This window comes from Eutrigla gurnardus (assembly GCF_963514095.1).
Source record: "Eutrigla gurnardus genome assembly, chromosome: 2".
In the NCBI taxonomy this organism is placed as follows: Eukaryota; Metazoa; Chordata; class Actinopteri; order Perciformes; family Triglidae; genus Eutrigla; species Eutrigla gurnardus.
In genome coordinates, this window is record NC_139916.1 from 25,114,668 (window position 1) to 25,121,487 (window position 6,820).

Consider the following 6,820-nt stretch of genomic DNA (forward strand, 5'->3'; position numbering starts at 1 on the left):
CCCGCAGCAGGGACGGCAGCTGGAGGAACCTGAAAACAGCTGTGACAGTCATGCTACAATAAGTTTGAGTAATGAACAGCCTGATGACAGACTAATGCTTTATCAATATATCCAAAGCAATTGTGCCCTCTTCAGATGCTTTGAGCGATGAATGAGAAGTCTTTAAGGGAACTAAAGTTGCACGGTGCCCGAGCTTGCATTAGAGCAACAACCAGTGATGTTTTCTGATATTACAGATTTTGCTTTTTGGTCCACTGAGCACTAGATGTCTTTTCAACCTGCAAAGACAAAGATTTATTTGTGTATGTGTAGCCTGGATTTGAGACATCATTAAATTGCATAAAATGTTGAACGACCCTAAATCACCCAAATGTAATCTAGAGATCGAGACGTCTGCACTGCAAAAACAGCCCTTCTAGAAAGAAGTAAAATATTCTCATATTCAATCAAATTATCTTGTATCAAGCAAAAAAATCTGCCAATGGGGTAAGCTTTTTTTGCTTGACAAGCAATTCTTAAAATAAGCCCAAATTTCTTAGCTCCGAAAGACTAAAATGAGACTTTAAACTAGACAGAAAATCTTAAACTAATCCAAATTCTTCTAAAACAAGCAATGAAAAAAACACTAATTCAAGATTAAATTACTCAAAATTAGAATTTAAGTCTCTTTACTAATTTAAGAAATTACACCTTAATCTGGGATTGATAATGAGCATAAAAGTAGTTAAAATAAGACATAATTTCTTAAAACAGCATAACAAATATAAAAGTGATGTCTTAAATCAAGATACCACAACTTTCTCAGTTTTTTTTTTTTTTTTTTGGCTGGAGTGCCATGCAAGCCTTTTTTTTTTTTATTATGAGAGAGACAGTGTGGAAAGGGGAGATAGAGGGGGAAGACACGCGCGAAGGAGATTGCCGGGCCGGGAGTCGAACCACTGATCTCCGCGTCGAGGCTGAGCCTCCGTACATGGGGCGGCTGCCTTATCCCCTGCGCCACCGGCTGAGCCTCCGTACATGGGGCGGCTGCCTTATCCACTGCGCCACCGGCTGAGCCTCCGTACATGGGGCGGCTGCCTTATCCACTGCGCCACCGACCGCCCCAGTTAATTTTTTTTATTAACTTTGCATTGCTCAATTCAACATCCAAAAAAAAAGGGCACATCTGCATTCCAGATCCATCATAATCAAACAGATTGAAAAGCCAGTTTTGAACCTCACTATCAAAATAATAATACATCAGTTATTGTAGCAGCATAGCAACTAAACATCATGTTGCAGCTGGTTTGCAGCATAATATCCCATATGGTTTTCAATCTCACCAAGCAACTGTCCTGTAATGAAAATGAAAATATTAATAATAAAAACTTTTGTCCTTGTTTCATGGCATTCTTGAATTGAGATTTTGTGCAAATGGTCTTACTCTTAAAATAAGGCAAATAATCTTGGTGCCCCGCTGGGTTTGATCGTAAAACATTTTTATACTCTTTTTCTGGTTCATTCTAGCTCAAAATTAGCTGGAATATCTTATCAAGAAAAAGTAAGGCATACTTTCTTAAAATGAGATATTTTTTCTAATGCAAAACTTGCTTGACAAGATTAATATTCTTTTTGGACAAAAAATAAGACTTATTTTCTTGATACAAGGCTTTTTTTACTTTCTTGAAATTCCATTTTTGCAGTGTGCAGCTTGCAGCTTTTTTGGGGGGTGTGACTCGGAGTGCTCGGTCCTCGCTCATTGACTCCAGAGAAGTGTTGAAGAGTTCGGTTGGAGTGTTCTTAGTATATCCAGCATCCAGATGCAATTGAAATGCAGTCAATGAGCCACAGCCTGTAAAGGTTGACATGCAACCTCTGGGTCTGAAAAGTGAAGCCGATGCTGAAGTACCTTTAACTTTATAGCCAGCAAGGGGCAACTGCTCTGGTTGAGTCCAATTATATGAAGGTCTATGAGAAAACGATCCTACTTCCCACTTGATTTATTACCTCTGATAATAGCTATTAAATCAAAGTACCCTTTAACGTCAACTTTGACTAAAACGTCAACTTGGAGATGCACTAAAATGTCAACTTGATGACACTAAAATGTCAACTTGATGACACTAAAATGTCAATTTGGCGACACACTATCAACTCAATAACACGATAAAACATTCACATGGACACACTAAAACATCAATTTGATGTCACATGCCCTGCAACAATCTCACAACACAACAGAAACTGTTTCCAGGGGACATTGAAAAGTGACACACTCGTATGGGACACGCTTGGGTGGTTGAGGATTATGAAGTCGGGCTGCGGTAGAAAAGTGAAGAAATGTATGCTAGTGATGTGGATTTCCGCATGAAACAACAATGTGGTGAAGATTGACTCCAAAAGACACATCTAACACTTTCCCTGGTTTGTTGCATGCAGGTTCTAGAAACAGCTCCAGCTGTGTGAAGTAATAACTGAGGTCCTCATTTCAGCTGCTGTCACACTTTACAATAATAACGCAGATCAATATATCCATCCATCCATCCATCCATTTTCTACCACTTATCCTGTATTCAGGGTCGCGGGGGTGCTGGAGCTGATCCCAGTTGTCATTGGGCGAAGGCAGGGTTCACCCTGGACAGGTCCTATATCAATATCAGTATCAATAATTCCTATGTGAAATATTGCAATTTCAACCAGCTCAGTTATATCTTACTTTTTTGACTGTTTTATTACTTATTGGAGGTCTATCTTGCTTTTTTAACTTATGCTTCTTGTTATTCCATTATCCCCTTTACCGCTGGTAAATGTCCAAACCTCGGGATTAATCTTATCTTATCTTGTCTTAAACGTAGACAACCCAGTGAAAAGTGTATATTTATGCTGATCATTTGTTAATTGACAGTTTGCTATACTTACTGTTCATTTTATTTGTTTTAGTTTTTTGTTTTTTTACTAATTTCTTACATGTTCGAAATAAATAAAGATAAAGTGACTTTCCACACATATTCATCTACATGAAATGTTGCTAAATCTATGCCAAGATAGGAATTTGTCTCCATGCGTCAGCTTACCGTCTCCGTCAACAGTTTCTGTTGTGATGTAAGCTTTTTCCAGTGGTTTTCTGAATTCTGTGTTTGTGTTGACAAGTTGATGCTTTAGTGTGTCCCCAAGTGGATGAACATTTTCTACATGCTACTCGTGAGGTCGAGTTGGTGAACACATCTTTTCATTTCAATATGTTTTCTTCATTTTCAGTAAATGACCTTTCAGGGCCACCGTAATTTGGTGCTCAGTAGGTAGTGTACAGTGGGTTTACTTATTAACTTATTAGAGCTTTTTCACTGAAAACAGCTGTTTGCTGCCCTTTCCACTTGTTTTCATATTCATTTAATACATTGCTAATATCTCATATAGCCGCTAGATTACAAACTATTGTTGATCAATTCTGGTGATTGTGAAAGCAGCAGTGGTTCACCAGACCAGACTCGGTTACATGTGACAGATCAACTCTTCAGACCTGTCTAACGTCTTCCTCCTGAGAACCGGGAGGAAACCTGAGCTTTGTTTTGCTCAGAGGTCTGGGTGTGCTCACACTACCTGTGCAGGACCTCGCCACATGTTATCTTTACGTCCAATCGCCTGTCTGTTTTCACGTATGCATTGCTTTCGGTTAGGAAACTATTCCGCTTGCATTCATCAAGCACATATCTTTATGAGCTTCATGAGGAATTACTGAGATAAGACGCGCTCATATTGTAAATGTGCACAAGTCTGGAGTTTGCACCAAACCGGCATGCTTCAACAGTCTCAGTGATAGAGCTCTTAATCACAGTAGAAGGCAGTTCCAGTTTTTTTTTTTGCAGAAGCAAACTTTCATTTCTGCTCTCCGAACCTGCACAAAAATGTGTTTTGACGGGTTTTTTTGAGGTTCATTGTGAGGTCACAATGCCATGGATTTATAAACTGTGGAAACTAGGAGATTAGTACAATAATGATGACTGCGAAGGCTTAGTCATCCACGCTGGCAACATTATTCCAGGATTGGATTGGTGAGCTCTCCACTTTAAAACGAGTTTTAACAAGTGACAAGACATGGATTCTAATGGGGAAAAAAAAGACCTCAGCTAAATTCTGTGCCAAATTTCAAGCTTTGGAAGCCGAGGCAGCCATGACTACTGTTGTCTGTGAACGTTATGCAGCTCCTTTGTAGGTCTTTGTGACATATTAAAAGCCAGATTGCATGTCAGCTGTCTGGGTAATGATACTGCAGAGAAAACAATAGCGACAACAACATTACTGTACCTGTGGGTTCAGTGACCTTTCATCTCGCTGCAGCCTCTGATGTTCAGACAAGGTCTGGCAGAGGTTAAAAGGGAGACGGAGATCAAAACCTTCACAAGATCTATAATGCAATTACACTCTGCAACTTCTTTTCGGGTTAGAAAGAGACTCTCTTGTACTTTTTCGTCCTTGAAGCCTGCGAGTAGTAGCCTACTGGTGGGATGGGTCAACCGTTTGTTATTGTTTGACGAGCAATTACATAAATCTTTTAAGGCGAGCAGAAAGCCGAGCCACTCTCACTTTTTACCAAGTGTTTTTTTCAGCCCAACATTCCTTTGAATTACGCCCACATTGGACAATTCTGAAAGTCACAGTCCTGGAAAATAAGGTCCTTTAAAGGAAGTTTGTGCTGGTCAGGTGCTGGATAAGTGAAATACAAAAAAATGCAAAAAAAAAAAAAAAGACAAGAAAAGACAATGGCTGGCAAAGAAATAAATGTTAAATTAAAATAAAATATCCTTATATAATATCTTAATATGAAATGTCAGAAACAATAAATGCTTTTTTCATTTTCTAGGTTTTGCAGAAAAACTGTTATTTTACAGATTGTTCTTCAATTACTACGAGCTTCAATAAAGTGATGGCACTAAAATATCTGCAGAGAAAAATGTCTAATTATAAGGTGACGACCTGACTTTCAAGTAGGTGAGTAGAGTTTGCGTCCTGCGTTTAACTCTTACCACTATCTAAAGCAAAATAATTCCTTCTTGGAAATATGCCTACCAACTTTACTTTCTAGCAAGAGTTAGATGACATAAATCAATACTGTTCTCCTATCTGTACGATAAATGCAAAGCTACAGCTAGCAACTTATTAGCTTAGCTTAGCATTAAGCACTCAACTACAAAAAATGCAACATGTGACACAGCCAGGCTAGCTGTTTCCTGTCTTTATGCTAAGCTAAGCTAATGTTATATGAGTGGCTGATGGCTGCAGACATAAATGTTAATGACTGTAGACTTGAACGGACAAATATGTGAGTGGTATCGATCTTCTCCTCTGACAGAAAGCTACTGAACGTATTTCCCCACTTGCTTTTTCGTCCTTGATCTTTCCCGTTGACCACAATATGAACAAATATCGTGTTATTTAAAACGTAAAGCCACAAATTGTTTCTGTCTGTCCTGACCTCTGTCAATGCTGTAATTTCACTGTGGGCTGTGATAGTGTGTACATGTAAATAAGACAATGTAGTAAAGTGCTGCACCTGGTGAATGTAAAAAGTTAAACAAACACATGTAGGATCTGAGCTCACATTTCTCAGAAGAAGACAAATAAAGGCTATTTCTTCCTTCTGCTCCCTGAGATGTGCATTCTGCTTTCCCATGGCTGCCTCATGTTGCTTGTTGCTGTCCCCCCTCTGTCCTTGTTTAGACAGCTTGAGGCCTCCTCATGAAGGGAAAGTTGATATTTATGCTGAGGCTTTCCGACTGACCATAAGCAGGAGGAGCTTTTGCCCAGACTCCGGCAGCCTGCCACTGATACAAACTTTTATTCATACTTTGACAAACATCAGACAGGTTCAGACAGTGGCTCTCAGATTAAACAGGTGAGGTTTTCTCTGTGGATTTTGTATCCTGCAAGCGCTGGCAGGCTGCTTTGCCAAAACGCTCCACTAACACACATTTTCCATGGCGCTCGATGCTCCTCTTTTTCCAATTGATCTGTTCCATCTCTATTTAGTGTGTTCCAGTGATAGCTAACTGCAGGAGCGGATCCCTGCTGCCGCCTGATTGGCTCAGAGTGTAGTTCAGCATGAGGTCAGAGGTGTCCGTCGGTGTCATCCTCCGCCCAGAAAAACACAGCTGGCCAGACCAGTGATGTCAGACCGAGGATGATAATTAAATAACTGATGCCGGCCAGGCTGACTGACATGGAGCTAATAAGGTGTGTGAAGATGAGCATGAAGCAATGTAAAATAACAACGCTACAGTGCATTGGTTGCAATATATTATTAATTAGGTAAATGCATGCAGACAATTCATGTTTTGGCACATTTCCAAAGTATCTGTTAACACATCTGACAGGTTGTAAACAAGCCAATAATTATGTCAAGAATATAAGAATATAATTATTTGAAGGTGAGTGTGCCAAAAAAGGTCTTTTGATTTAGTTTCAAAATGAGTCTGTTTGAGTTTTTATTCCCAGATCGCAATTAACGATGCAATGATTGTATAACCAAAATGAATGATGGCAAACTTAACAAAAATGACAGTCAAGATGCAATACTCTCATTTAACAGGTACAACTTCTAGTTTACAAACTTTCTTTTCAGCCATTTTGGTGCACGTAGACACACCCTGCAAACATAAATCAACAGCATTCATTTTGTGTTTGTGGCTCCTTCATAAACAGAAGCGTAACATTCACTCACTCTTTTAGCTCTGTTTTTGTCTCCACCAGCTCCTGAAAGAAATACTGGCTGTTACATAATGTGTCTCAGGATGGTGCTGGGCAAGTTAGTGTTCGTAGGGGAACTGCAGTCAGGATGATTCTC